Genomic DNA, 16,938 nt, shown 5'->3' on the forward strand with positions numbered 1-16,938 from the left:
GCGCATTGTTGGTCGACCCTCTACTAAATAGATCGAGGATATCAAGCGGGTTGCAGGGAGCCGCTGGATGCTGGCGGCTCGAGACCGTTGTGCTTGGAAGTCCATGCAAGAGGCCTATATCCACTGCTACTGCCACTATACGTATGCTTGCGAAATTAATCTATTTCAAATGCCTGCCACGAGATAACCGTTAATCATGGGTGATCATTTAAAAGGAAACCTTTACGGTTTCCTTTTAACCTGTTACAGGTTTATCTGTAAGTGCTCGTAAAGAAGACTACCATACATACATCTTTCTGTTATAAAATAAATATTCTTACATTATTAATCAGGGTATGTGGGGCTGACATGTTGTTTAAAATGAAAGTCCCTAAAAACTTATAGCTAATAAAAAAATTAAATAAAGTATTCTTACTTTCTATGTTGCTATATTCCTGTATGTGTGCTTGTGTGCTACGTTAAATTTATGGATAGGCACTACTACTACGAGTATACGTATGCTTGTGAAATTAATGGATTTGATTGCCTGCCACGAGATAAACGGTAATCATGGGAGATCGTTAAAAGGGAACCTTTACGGCGTCTTCTCTCGGACTTTGCCCGTGAAATTGCTCATTATACTTTCAAATTATTTAAGTTTCTTTATGGAAATGTCAATTAAATTGATACGCGATTGCGCAAGGGCCCTTTTACGGGTCGTGATTCATTGCAATGTCGTCTGACATCACACTTGTGTCATAATGGTTAATAGAATTAATACAACTTGGTCAAAGGCGAATCGACCACTCCCACTGGACTTTATACCCAGTAATTATAAAAATATAATTACAGTTTTCCTCACAACACACAACGTTGTGTTACAAGATATATTATTTACTCATAATTATTGATTTATCTATGGATAAACTGTGTGAAAATTGTTTCAGGGTAATATTTTAGGTATAGAAAACCGTGTGAAAGTGTGCTTTATTTTTCTGATTTTGTTAGTGTCATCAGCGACATCGCCTGTGGTTTTGGGCGAGTCTAGAAGGCAGGAGCAGAAAAAATGGGCGTAGTTATTTAAAATTAGGGCTTACAACTTTGACCTCAACTTAAAAATCCGTGTCTGGGAGGTAAGTACTAAATGACACATAGAACTCAATATGTGGTTATGTGTATCTTGTTTATCAGTATAGTTAACATAATATATCTTGTAATTCATGAAGATTTGTTTTAGTTAAACGCGTCGTGCGTAATTTTAATATTATGGCATTAATCTTAAAGGCGCATATTTTAATGATACTATTAAACACCATTAAGCTCCGAATAAATTTAAATATGTAATTGTCAACTTTAACTTAAAGTTAAGTAGCGAAAGTCTAAAATAACCAGTTCTATAAAGTCTTTTTACTAACTAGCGAGTCAATAAATCAACCATTGAAGGCTGGTATCGATATTATTCATTTATGTCACCAGTAATTAACAAGATACTGTGGATTATGTTCAACATAACCGGTATTAAGTCCACAGTCAAGCCACTGATTATATTATGTAGTCATAATGAGTATTTTTAACTGAACAACTTTTCAATTAAAACTAAATTTTGGTAAATTCCAGAAATGGACTGATGTTTTTTGACCAGAAACATCGATCTCCTATTAAAAAGTGGATGCAAAATCAGCGACCAAAAAACGTCCCAACAAAAACAAAAATCAAAACTCAATGAGTGTTAAACACAACTTCTTGGCACTCAATTCAAGTAGTCGCATTTGCAAATTCAACCTTACACTTAATCCTTAAGGTTGAATTTGCTTTGAATTTAGGATTTTATTGAATATTTGACTTTAAAGGCCTTTAGGTATAATTTTCTTTACTAATAATTCTAAAACTGTCAAAGAAAATTGGCCAGCTTTTAAGTGAAATTTTCTACATGATTGTGCGTCCTTTTATTATTAGAGGTCAATGGTCAGAAGTTACTTTTTACCATATTGGTATGATATCTACGCATTGTCTTATCCGATCCTAATCATACATAGCTACTTGTAAGAAGCTTCTGTCTAAAATCAGCGTTCTAATCGGTCCATTCTTCAGAGAGATATGATGTCATAGACCCACAGATACAGACGGTAAACGTTACTTTCCATTTTTTTGTATTGGAGGTTTTTATAATAATTTGTTGTAAGCTCTTGTCGCTTCGGTTTAAGAGCTCCTGGGTTTGACTTCTGGATGTCACTATGACACACTGAGTTCTTCTTTTTTCCTAAAGATTTCGGCGTCAAGGAGAATGCTCAAAGGCCACTACAATGTCGGCCCCGTGAGCCCAGGTATATAGTCGTATAAAAGTATGCGGAGATGATAATATGATGTATAATTAAGGATCTGGTAAAATAATTGGTTTGTTATAAGTATGTTTTCTGGAAGAAACTTCATTAGCTTTTTATGACTTCTTGCTTAAAAAGTTCGCCGGTGTAGAACGAAGGCGGCGAAGTAAGATTTAAAGCTGTATTTTTTTTTTAATATTCTAAAAATATAGTCTTCAAAAAAAGCTCAGGCTGTATGGTCTACGATGATTTGCTTGTCCTTTGAAATCAAAGAATGTCGTAAAACTTTACTGCTTATTATGAAACAGTAATAATTTCATTATTAAAGTAGAATTCTTAGGTATAAGTAAATTGCCGGGTGGTAAGGGTAACCCAGGGCCGGGGTTGGGCATTCCTTTTTCCAACCCCGAAATGGAAAGCTGGTGGTCAGGCGCGTAGCTACCGCCGTATCAGCCGTATTAATGATACGGGGCCCCCGGACTACAGAGGCCCCATACGTGTGAAAGCAAAAATGAGTGCACCCTGGGAAAAAAAACATAACAAACAGTTTTCGTTTCAGAAATGACCAAAATCAAAAATCTTTTTTTTTCGTTGTACACGTCTTTTTGTCCTATATACTCGTAGGTTAAGTCGCTTTAATATTTATTTTAAGCCAGCAATTTTGTACATGTACATTAGTACATTAGGCCTTTGGTCCAGGTTCTTTAATGTGGTTTGGCTTGGCATGTAGTGACCCGTTAAAATCGGCTGACACTAATATTATAAAGGCGAAAGTTTGGGTGTGAGTGTGAATGTTTGTTCCTCCTTGACGCTGCGGCTACTGAAGCGATTTGGCTGAAATTTGGAATAAAAGATAGATAGATTAACACTTAAATGCTTAAGTGTTCATCTATCTATCTTTAATTTTTCACCATCCCGGAAAAATCCAAGATTCCCGCGGGATTTGTGAGAAACTGAAATCCCGACGAAGTCGCGGGCATCTGCTTGTAATTTTAATAATTGACGGAACAAGTAGATTGAAGTAGAAAATAATTATAGTTGAGGATTTAAGTTATACAAAGTTTGATTTCACTAGTTAAGCAAAGATATTCGAGAGACATCATCGTAAACAACAATAATTCATCTCTTTAGAGGATTATTGCAAAGTAATTTGATTCCTTGCATAACCGGTTTCTTTTGCGAGTATTTTGTAACAAGGATTTGCCAATGATTCTGGCAGGCGAAAGTTTTCTTGTAATAGGCAATTATGTATTGCATTGACCGCCGATATTTCTTTGACACCAAGGTGTTCATTATGTTCTTAATTAATTGAAGTAAATTTCTTAATTCAGTAATAGATAGAAGGGTTTTTAGGATAGAGTTCAGTCAGGGAAATAAAAACGCCATTCTTAATTTTTCCGTCAAGCATAATTTGTTCTATATTTTGTGAGGATATATATTATGCATGGGTTTGCTAACTAAATGATCTAACCTAAAATTTGATGATGCAGTCAAAGATTATGGTGCTAATTTTGTAGAAGAACGAATTATTTTACTAGGTTTTGGTAGCGCTTTGCGTGGTGGTAGGTTGGACGTGCTTTTTCCTGAATACACCTAAAATTGCAAGCTTGTGTCTGACCGAATCTAGTTTTATATAACTGAAACCGAAACTGAAAACTTCCATAGATGGTAATTTTATTGGTATCAAAAGAACAAGATGTTTATGATACAATTGATTAGCCAATATTTATTTATTTTCTTAGTGGGTATTTAGGTATGTTCTTTTAATAACCTAACCAAAACAAAAACTAGGAACTCTTTCTAAAATATTAAAAACAAAATGATTTCTTTAAGATAACATTTCGTCGCTCGTAGTTCTACGCCCAACTAATGCCATGATGGCACGATTGGCAGATCTCACACACTTACAGAATCAAGAAAATTCTCAGGTATGCAAGGTTTTTCACCATTTTTTTCCTTCACCGTCTGAGACACGTGAAAATTAATTTCTTAAAATGCGCATAACTCAAAAGTGTGAGGTGCATGCCCAAACCGGATTAGAACCGACGCCCGAATCGAAGGCAGAGGTCAAATCCACTTGGCTATCACGTATCATGATAATAATAAAACATTACTTTTCTAATCATTCCAGGATGACTATGAACTAATAAGATGACACTGATGATGACGCTGATGGTGCTAATGATGATGATGCGAACAGTAACAGCTCATTCGCTAGATGAGGATGGCAGAACGCAACAGTAACAGCGCATTCGCTAGATGAGGATGGCAGAACGCAACAGTAACAGCGCATTCGCTAGATGAGGATGGCAGAACGCAACAGTAACAGCGCATTCGCTAGATGAGGATGGCAGAACGCAACAGTAACAGCGCATTCGCTAGATGAGGGTGGCAGAACGCAACAGTAACAGCGCATTCGCTAGATGAGGATGGCAGAACGCAACAGTAACAGCGCATTCGCTAGATGAGGATGGCAGAACGCAACAGTAACAGCGCTTTCGCTAGATGAGGATGGCAGAACGCAACAGTAACAGCGCATTCGCTAGATGAGGATGGCAGAACGCAACAGTAACAGCGCATTCGCTAGATGAGGATGGCAGAACGCAACAGTAACAGCGCATTCGCTAGATGAGGATGGCAGAACGCAACAGTAACAGCGCATTCGCTAGATGAGGATGGCAGAACGCAACAGTAACAGCGCATTCGCTAGATGAGGATGGCAGAACGCAACAGTAACAGCGCATCCGCTAGATGAGGATGGCAGAACGCAACAGTAACAGCGCTTTCGCTAGATGAGGATGGCAGAACGCAACAGTAACAGTGCATTCGCTAGATGAGGATGGCAGAACGCAACAGTAACAGCGCATTCGCTAGATGAGGATGGCAGAACGCAACAGTAACAGCGCATTCGCTAGATGAGGATGGCAGAACGCAACAGTAACAGCGCATTCGCTAGATGAGGATGGCAGAACGCAACAGTAACAGCGCTTTCGCTAGATGAGGATGGCAGAACGCAACAGTAACAGCGCATTCGCTAGATGAGGATGGCAGAACGCAACAGTAACAGCGCATTCGCTAGATGAGGATGGCAGAACGCAACAGTAACAGCGCATTCGCTAGATGAGGATGGCAGAACGCAACAGTAACAGCGCATTCGCTAGATGAGGATGGCAGAACGCAACAGTAACAGCGCATTCGCTAGATGAGGATGGCAGAACGCAACAGTAACAGCGCTTTCGCTAGATGAGGATGGCAGAACGCAACAGTAACAGCGCATTCGCTAGATGAGGATGGCAGAACGCAACAGTAACAGCGCATTCGCTAGATGAGGATGGCAGAACGCAACAGTAACAGCGCATTCGCTAGATGAGGATGGCAGAACGCAACAGTAACAGCGCATTCGCTAGATTAGGATGGCAGAACGCAACAGTAACAGCGCATTCGCTAGATGAGGATGGCAGAACGCAACAGTAACAGCGCATTCGCTAGATGAGGATGGCAGAACGCAACAGTAACAGCGCATTCGCTAGATGAGGATGGCAGAACGCAACAGTAACAGCGCATTCGCTAGATGAGGATGGCAGAACGCAACAGTAACAGCGCATTCGCTAGATTAGGATGGCAGAACGCAACAGTAACAGCGCATTCGCTAGATGAGGATGGCAGAACGCAACAGTAACAGTGCATTCGCTAGATGAGGATGGCAGAACGCAACAGTAACAGCGCATTCGCTAGATGAGGATGGCAGAACGCAACAGTAACAGCGCATTCGCTAGATTAGGATGGCAGAACGCAACAGTAACAGCGCATTCGCTAGATGAGGATGGCAGAACGCAACAGTAACAGCGCATTCGCTAGATTAGGATGGCAGAACGCAACAGTAACAGCGCATTCGCTAGATGAGGATGGCAGAACGCACTCGGAGCGGCGACATTGAAAGTTGGCATCACGTTACGTAACCCTACACAGTACACACGTCGGCCGAGGGGATTGAATATCACACCGGGCCGCACGTGGCTGACACTGCACTGGGTATGGTGACCATATCGGTGGAATATACGCCTACACACAACTAGCTAGTACTAACTAGAACTAAAACTAGTTCACAATCCCATGGGAATCGTTATCAACCCATAACTACTGTGCTCGAGTCTCCTCTCAGAATGAGAGGGGTTAGGCCAATGCGGATTGGCAGACTTCACACACGCGGAGAATTAAAAAAGTTTTCTGGAATGCAGGTTTCTTCTCGAGGTTTTCCTTCACCGTTAGTGACACTTGATATTTAATTTCTTAAAATGCACACAACTTAAATGTTGGAGGTGCTTGCCCTGGACTGGATTCGAACCCTCTGGAACCCTCTGGAATCGGAGGCAGAGGTCATTTCCACTGGGCTATCACGGTGCGCTATTCCTTTGGGATACGTGGATGAAATATACCCATGTCATTCACAAGTAACGTGGATTTTGAGGTGATGACTTCTTATGGGAGGGTGAACCACTTTGTAACATAACGCGTTACAGTGGCACTCTACCTGGCTCCCCTTACTCTCACGGGACTTTCGAATGTCCCGAAACGCATACGTTTTGGTGAAATAATTTTTGTTTGTTAGGCAGCGTGAACACTGTTACGCTGCCAGTCGCGTTAGTGATTCTGTGCAATATGCAATATATGCTTTTTGTTGTTGTTATTGATCATAAATTTGTTTTGTGTGGGCATGGAGAACATGTCAGACAGGGAAAGTGAGTGTTGATACATTCTAAAGGGATGAAAAAGCTAAAGCCTACTCCCAAGGTCACAAGTCCTGTGCTTCCTCTACCACAAAATGATGGTACATTCACAGTCGCTGCTACCTGTTACGTCACAAAGGTAGCTGAAACGGGTAAATGGCACAAGTATGCTTGTCTGACTGAGAATTACATATTTATGCCTTTTGCCGTGGAGACCCTTGGGCCATGGACTTGCAATGCCAAAAAAAAATCCGAATCATTTCACCGCGGCTAGTTGCTATCAGGAGGGCTAGCTCATATTCGCGCAAAGGATCAGCCTGGCTGTCCAGCGCGGAAATGCAGCCAGTATTCTTCCCAACATTCCACTTGGGCATGATGTGTATAGTTAGTAGGATAAGTTAGCTTAAGTAGTAAACCTTTAACGGTTTTGCATTAGCCTAATGTGCAAACACTTCTTTCATATTTATTAGTAAACTAGCGGACGCCCGCGACTTCGTCCACGTGAAATTCAGTTTTTCACAAATCCTGCGGGAACCATAGATTTTATCACGATTAAACGATGCCTGTGTGTTGCTCCATGACCTCCTCTATTTTTTAGTGAAAGTCCCGTTAAAATCAGTTCAGCCGTTCCAAAAGATACCCGGACAAACAGAAAGTCATAGACAGGCAAAAAAAAACAAAAAAGGTTGTTTGTGGTTTGGAATCGTGTAAATAACTACTAATACCTAACGACTTGAAAATACACAAACGGTAATACGGTAACAGACATACAGACAGACATCATACGGGCAGACTTACTTATTTTCGTATTTATAATATTAGTATAGAGATATTGATTTTGATTATATTCTTAACACAACCACGTTATAAAAAACTTTCACTTGGAATGATTAAAAAAATATATGGTTACCCTAAGGATATAATTTATGCGTACAGATCATTAAATATATATACACTTTATTTTACATCTTAATGCGATCACATAAGGGTGATAATACTATACACCCTTATAATTATGCTGACCACCGTATTCAATTGTTGTGATAGGATACTTTATTTGACGAGTGATCCGTCTTATCACTATGTACCTTGAAATTATAAAAATCTATGGGACACCTGCGACTTCGTCCAAGTATTATTTGAGCTTTTGTTCGAAAATTTTCATAATAATAATCATCATCATCATTATCAACCTATATTCGGCTCACTGCTGAGCTCGAGTCTCTTCAGAATTTGGGGTTAGGCCTAATAGTCCACCACGCTGGCCCAATGCGGATTGCAGGCAGACTTCATACACGCAGAGAATTAATAATATTAATTTCATAAAATGCACATAATTATCTGAAAAGTAAAGGTGCAAACCCCGGATCGGATTCAAATTAACGCTCGTCGCAATAGGAGGCAGAGGTCATGTCCACTGGGTTATCACGGTTTAAAACACGGTTTAAATTTTCATAATAATAATTAACTACTTTGTATACCTAGGTAAAGGTATAAACGTATAAATAGCAGCGGCGAAGAGTTCATGCAAGCCGATTCTCGCCGGGTTACCTTTAAAAATCAATGCATATTCATGGTTGTACTGTATCTAGATAAACAAGAAACCGGAGTTTGTATTACGCTATATGAATTTCCTTGTCTTTGGGAAGGCTTACCTTCATCCATCCTTCGCCGCTGATAAATAGTGTTTGAAATGTGGGTTAACTTCATGACAAAGGTACTTACCTACTAGTTTTAGACTACCATTAATATACTGTTGACATTTCGTAATAGTCCAAGATCCGTATTAGAAACGACCTTCACCCATCTGTTTAATGGATGAAAAGTATTTTATATTAAAAGTACGTTAAAAAATATATCGCGTGTTGGATGCCTCAAAAACTCCTGGCCAAACTATTATTAACCATTATTAATTATCATTATGATAGTTTGCTCAGGAGTTTGTAAGGCAACTTACTTGCAATATATTTTGAACGTACTAAAATTAATTAAAAATCTACTTAATCTTGAACCCTTAAACAAATGGGTGAAGGTTGTTTCCAATGCCGATCTTCTACTGGTATATTGACTTGGATTAAGAATAATACGTAATCTATAGCTTTGGATTAATTTACTTTTTTGACAGATTTTTTAAATCCGGAGTTTATTTTATGGACTATTAACAATTATATAAAATTTGAGAGATTTTAGTTTTTTGAAAAAAAAAAACGCTGGGTCAGGATCTGGCTTTCTCCTTTATTTTAATTTTCATTTATAGGAGTGCCAAGAGCCTGGGTGTGATGTATCGACTAACTGCGTTGATAACTACTGTATGGCTTAATTATTTTAGTTCCTTCTTATCGTACTTAGCGTTCAATAGGTGTAGCCAAATATAATATTACACTGATAACCTCCTACAGACTGTACGAGCTGTTATCACAACACATTAACACTCTCTTTCTAATGTAGGTTACCTAAATTCGGATTGAATATAATCGGATTTATATATTTGACATCATTTACTATGTATTATTATGTTGCTGACTGAACTGCTTAAAACTACACCTAAGGTTCTATCCAGATTATGTACCCAATTTATATGTAATATCAATACATATTATTGTACAAAGTTCCTACGTCGAGTATGTCTTTCTATCTTTCCTATAAACTAAACGATTACCTACCAAACGTATTTGTATGAGGTTTTCTTTCACCAATAGCAATTTAAGGAAAAATTCAGGTCGCCTCAGCTTCTTGCGAAACTGTCTTAACCCTTGGAGTTAAAAATATGAAAATATGTAGTAAAAATATGTAGTTACTAGCTAACGCCGCGCGCTGTCACCTGCGTAGTTCTCGTTCCCGTGGGAATACAAAGATAATATATAGACTGTAGCCCTCCTCGATAAATGGGCTATCTAATGCTCCCGTAATTAATGGTTATCTAATGCTGAAAATTTTTTTCAAATTGGACCAGTAGTTCCTGAGATAAGCGCGTTCAATCAAACAAACTCTTTAGCTTTATAATATTAGCATAGATTATTTGTATTCTGTAGATTGAAAAAAAAAACCACGATTGCATATATCTTTTAAGGATAACTTATTTTTTTCCCATTAATTTATCTTCGAAAAGGTCATCTACAAACAATTGACTTTAGGGGACTTTCATTAGAAGATGGAGGAGTTTATTGTGCAACAGGCTACGTTTTATTCCGATAAAATCCATGGTTCCCGTAAGATTTGTGAAAAACTGATTTTCTCGCGAACGAAGTCGCGGGCGTCCTTTAGTATTATAGCATTGACTTCATACTGTATTTGTGGTCGCATTCCTCCGAAACAGGTCAATCATTTTTAATGTATTTTTTTTGATATAAATATACTAGTATTATATTGAAAAATACATTTCACATTCCCCATGTATTTAATCACAATTTTAGTATTTGTGTATGAAAAAAGTTTATATGGCAGAACACGTTTGCCTGGTCAGCTAAGTTAGCCTGGTCAGCTAAGTTGGCCCAAGGCGTATATTTAAAGCTTTGCCATCCATAAGAGCTTCCATAATAGCTTCAGTATGTTGGGCTACTATTGGTAAGTATTTCAAGAGCGTATTTTTTTTTCTATATAGTCATATGTATATATTAGTGTTATATTTAAATAGAAGCAGGCGTTATGTGGCGGAAGTTCATTAGAAGTAGTTATTATTTTGCTTTTATCTGCGAAAAACCGATTACGAATACCTACGTGCGTATGCGTGCGCATTTTGTATCGTATCAGGGTGACGTTGACGCTTGGATTCGTTGGTTTTTCGTTGATATTAAAATATACAGGGTGTCCCGTAATTAATGGATAAAACGCAAATGGTAAGATACACCACCTAATTGTCTAAAATTAATTTGAATAGTTTTTCAAAATTAAAAAAAAATAAAAATACGTGGTGTATCTACAATTTGCGTTTTATCCATTAATTACGGGACACCCTGTATTTAATTATTACTCGCTAGTGTTACATTTTATACTTAATTGTTTAATTAATCTATATTAATTACAAAAATGTAAATTAATTGAATTTGTTAAAATTCATAAATTTAATTTAAGTTACACCATTTATAACAAAACTTGCTGGACTGATTTGGTTGAAAATTGGAGCTTAAAACCAGCAGTCAGACATAGGACACTTACGGGAAGGGGTAGGATAGGGTAGGGGTAGGGTTTTACGCGTAGTCGCGGGCGTCCGCTAGTTTATCATAAAGTCATCTGACAAAAAAGTCTACACGACTGAAGTAAAACTTCTTTAGCTCAGCCTCTCAACGTCCGTTCGTAACGTCCGATTACACTTTTTGTAACGCTTTTACCAGCTTACTCCCCAACTCAAGTGTATATATTTTAAAAAGTAGACATACAGAACATATACACACAGTAGATAATGTCGGGGAAAATGTTCAGCATTAAAAAATAAAAACACAAAAGTTTGTGAGAATGAATGAATGTTTATTGCACGTTTCTTATGAAAGATCACGTGAACAAAGTGACCTAAAGACGTAATAGTTAGTAGAAGACTAAGATTAAGTTATTAGACATTATATTAGTAAAATAATAATATATTATAAGTTTAGTTTAAAGTTAAATCACTAATTAGTCACATAGGTAGGCTAGATCGTAATTTTATGAAGTACCAATTGGTTCTTTACAATAGAGAAAAAAAAAACAAAAAACGTTCCTCAAAAGTAGATTGATTGTGATTTGATTTGGAAAACTAAATAAGTGAAAATATTTCTAAGGTGCGGTGCCATCAATAACTACTATCGTTCAATGTAAAATAAGTTATTAGCAAACAACGATTATAAACCTTACAGAATACAATATAAAGTCGATTTTCATATAAATCGTGCTTCGATATTGTATTGAATTGAAGGAGCACTCAAAAGATAAAATAGATCGAAGAAAAGTATGTCACAACCTTCAGTATTATTACGTTACAGCTGATAACCCCGCCGGGAATCGAAGCGGCTATCAGTTATGAGATTTGGGCGTTGCGCAACCGGAAAACTTTGGAGTAAACAGGCCCTTTGTGGTTATGATATCTAGTACAGTCGGAGCTATATTGCTTGGAAGAATATTTGAAATCCAATAATTGACATAATTGGTGATCCGGATGAAAGGAATGGAGACTGTACAACAAGATTTAGAGAAAATTCTATCTAAATCTTGTAATTAAATTAAAAAGATAATTGCTAAGATATGAAAGTTTATTAGAGGTTGCAACTAACCTCCTACTAACTATTATAATCTGTGTTAATCCGATATTTAGCCAGCAGAAGAAGTCCGTAGGAATATTTTCCTTCCCCAATGCTATAATCGACGATAATGTACGTAAGAAAGAGATTGCATCTATTACTAATATCTACCAAACCCGTTTTGATCCAATATAGAAAATATCTAAGTTAATACATTCAGTACATTTTTGTACGAAAATTGGACGAAACCTTATGGATACCTTGGGGATATAAAAAAAAACATTTAATAAAACACCATCTTCAAAGTCGTATGGACGACTATCCGACAACATGCGGTTTCACCCCCGTAGTTGACATTCCCGTTAGAATACGGGGATAAAATATACCCTAAGACACTCACAAATAACGTGGCTCCCTAGAAATGAAAGAATTTTTAAAATCAATTCGGTAGATCCAAAGATTACCCCCTACAACTTAATATTAATTTTTTTGCAACATTTGGAAAATTTCCGCAACATGAGCAGGTACACTCATAACTCAAAGAAGAAAATTATTCGTTTCAATAATTCATAAAAATGTGGCTCTATAACGCGATCCTGAAGGCCACGGAACTAGGCGGAGATAGACGCATAATAGGATTATACGAGTAATAAATTACCTACTGCATTGTTGATGTTCACACTGAATATATTTCAATCCTGTTTCTGGAAATGAGGTAAATACATTGTAAATCTCATAAAAAGGCTCAAGGTCAATCAGAGGGCAATGGAGCGAGCTGTGCTTGGGGTTTCTCTGCGTGATCGAATCAGAAATGAGGAGATCCGCGGAAGAACCAAAATCACTGATATAGCTCAGCGAGTCGCGAATTTGAGGTGGCAATGGGCAGGCCATATAGTTCAAAGAGCCGATGGACGTTCAGGTCTCAAGGTGCTGGAATGGCCACCCTGAACCGGAAAGCGCAGTCAACCCCCCACTTTGCTTCAGCGAAGACATCAAGCGGGTTGCGGGTTGCGTTTTGTTTGGAAATCCATGCAAGAGGCCTGTGTCCAGCAGTGGACGTCCATCGGCTGTTAATGATGATGATGATGAGGATGATGGTGTGAATAACCAGATCTTTCTCACTTTATAAAAGCTCAAATCTTAAGTACGGCAGAACTGCATACCTCGATAGTTATGGAATGGTCGTGGTGTCTTTGAGATTTAGCAGGAGTGCGATTCCACTATCTTATTACTCGCGGACGAAATATTCGCCTATATCAAGTTTTATTCGAATTTGAACTATATGTGTGGGATAAAACTAACAACGAAGTTTCCATGATAACACAGCGCTGTAACTTTACAGAATGCGGGGCTGGTTTCACTGGTCTCGGCTCTCTGCCGCCCATGTACAAAGCACATTTTATTTTTACATTTTACTCGGTTTAATATGAAAAAACTTGTCTCTAGTCACCAGGCATCTTCGTCCCTTAAAATAGAAAATCACTATAAAGATTAAACTTTAAGGGTCTCTAGCAAAGGCTTGTCTTATCACAGGCTCTTAATTCATAGCCACCTCTCCTATTGTTGCATCGACAATCATTTCCTTTAGCAATGCTGCTAAGCAACAGAAATAAGTATGACAGTAAAAGAAAATCGATTATTCGCTGTCTTTCAAAAATAGGCTTATATTATGTCGGTAATTTATGTTGTTCATTGTACGGTTTCATATAGTAATTAATTTCCTTGTTAGTTCGATACGCGTTAATTAGTTTTACCATAGTAGCTACATATTTCTCGTACACGTGACAACACTTTATAGCCATTAATAACAACAAAGTTTAGATATCACACAGTTCTGCAACGCTTTAAATGTTTGCAACCATTTCATTGTCTAAGTTACCTTAGTGTTTTTTTATATAAAGAACTAGCAGACGCCCGCGATTTCGCACGCGTGAAATTCTTTTTTCACATATCCCGAGGGAACTATCTATTTTCCGGTGAAAGTCCCATTAAAATTGGTTCAGCTGTTCCAGAGAAACAAACAACGTGTTTCAGCCAGGAAAAAAAGACATAAAATTTCCAAAAAAAAGCTTGATTTTGTTTTAGTATCGTGTCTTTAGTATCTTTGAGCACTTGTAAAGATTTTTAAATCACACACTTCCAATTTAATTAAAATTGTATTGATGATGACTGACTAATAGTAAATTAAATAATGCATCATTTTGAAAAGTAGCTATCTCGAATATTAAATTAACGGAGTCTCAAGATTCAATGTATGGGGAAAGTATTTATTACATAGGCACTACCAAAGTTAGGTTTAAATTTCGTATCGTTCCGCATTTTTGCTATATATTTTGAAATAGATAATATGAATAGATATATGCGAATATGTAACATGTGATTTAATTGTGTAATTGTGTTAACAGTGTTGTTTTACTTAACTGTATGATTATTGATTTGTGTTAACATTACCTTGGGTCACAACTTAATAACTTAAACATGTTCCTCTAGAAGTATAGAAAGTCCTTGATAAAGCAGACTCTTTTGGAATAATTGAATCTATATACAGATAGACTAAATTCTGTAGGAGTATCATGTACTTCTATATAATCAGCTCCCGCATTTTATCAATATAAAGAAATGAAAAATATTCTGGGTGGATGTCAAAAGGATTTTAAATATCTTTAACCAGAAACGGCGAAAATCAGTATCCTAAATATTTATGTTTTCAAGTCTACAAATAGGGCATGTGTTTAGTTAGCCCTCGAACTGAAATGTTAGATGAATAAACACAAAAACAATAATGCGAATCGACCGTTTACCGTTCCCAAAATCACGTTTTCCCGTATCAAGTTCTAATACGTAACTGGTCACGTTGGCAGAGAACCTTGGAAGTGTGTGAAAAAGCGTATATTGCGGTGCTAAATTATACGCTGTATTGACTATCTTACTTTCATGTAAGGTATGTTAATGCATACAGTTTTGTATCGATGACAGAAAGCTTTATATCTTTTGGCGCGATAGGATCAAAGTTTGACTGGGAAATGTAACGCGCGATGATTACGAATAATTGCAACAGTAGAGCTATATTTTTAAAATTTTATATATGTCTTCAGTGATATTTGTTTTGTGAAGAGCATAGAAAAAAATTTATAAAGAGCAACTGTTGAGTTTCTTGGATAGAAGCAGGCGTTACTTTGCGGAAGTTCATCATGATTATATAATGATTTATTTATTTTGATTTATTATTAAGAAACCAGCAAGAAACTCAACATTATATAATGATTTATTTATTTTGCTATCATCCGCGAAAATTCGGCGAACCCATGCGACAACGTCACCCAGGTCCGACAAAATACTCTCTACGTACGTTTCACCCCGAAACCGTTTCAAAAAATTTTGCAATTGCACGTTGCAGAGTCAACATCTCCTGAGGATGCTCCGGTTTCGGGGTGAAACGTACGTAGAGAGTATTTTGTCGGACCTGGGTGACGTTGTCGCATGGGTTCGCCGAATTTTCGCGGATGATAGCAAAATAAATAAATCATTATATAATGTTGAGTTTCTTGCTGGTTTCTTCTCAGCAGAACCTGCCTTCCGAACCGGTGGTAGAATCTTTACAAATAGTCAACTGACGTGTCAAAAGTGCTTGTAAATTGAGCCTACTTGAAATAAATGATTTTTGATTTGATTTGAAAAAAATAAAAAATGTGGTCGAAGTGTATTTAATGTAAGAGGTGTACTTTACAAGTGTGTTTAAAATAAATACATAGATAATAAATAATATGAGTACAATTCAGACTGAATTTCAAATACTTTCATTATACTCGTTTTATTAATTAAATTCCAGAATTAGCAAAATTTTAGTTCTTTGTTTTATTGATTGTTTACTATGCCATAACTTTTAAACTCGCCCTTTTGATGACAGTCATTTGTTGGGGAAAAGGGTCCAGGAAAAACGTACTTTTTTCGAGGGATGCAAATAATTTTACTTTAGTACAGCCGCGTGATAGGTAGTTTAAAGTTTTACATAATATAGTACTATATGCTTTATTTATTTATATACAGATGAAAAATTCCGGTCCTGTGAAAATGTTACTAATATTCTATTAAAAGTAAGTTACTAAATCACCAGCAACTTTTCGTTAGGTGTGCGTTGCATAGGGTTTAAGAATTTTCGAAATCGGTTCAGTAGATCTAGAGATAACCACCTACAACACCATAAACTTTACCTCTTTATAATATTAATATAATAGATTTTGTGTAAATTGATCGAAATAAGAGAATAGGAAGAGTTGGAAAAACTCAAGCCGCCTGGGAGCTTTTATTAGCCCTTAGAGCCCTTTTTATTTACAAATCTAATCTACAAAAACGTCCACAACTGCATACCTATCTATCTTTTAAGGATATTTTTTCTTGTGTATAATTTTCAATTAATGTGTATAATATAAGTACTATTGTAAAATATTGCTAAAAATTTGCACGCTGATTTACTCGGTAAATTGTGTTGGAAATCATCATAATTGTAAGAAGATCTATTTGTAACCCATAATTTGGCAAATAAATTATTATTATTATTATTATTATTATAACTGACTAAACCCATTTAATTTGAACCGAACTCGAATCGCACTCGTGGTACGAAGTTCAGGTCAGCTAGTTCAATAAAATATAATAAAGAAAAGATCCTAATCATAATTTTGTCATTTACAAACTTGTAAT

This window comes from Bicyclus anynana, chromosome 1 (assembly GCF_947172395.1).
Source record: "Bicyclus anynana chromosome 1, ilBicAnyn1.1, whole genome shotgun sequence".
Taxonomy (NCBI): Eukaryota; Metazoa; Arthropoda; class Insecta; order Lepidoptera; family Nymphalidae; genus Bicyclus; species Bicyclus anynana.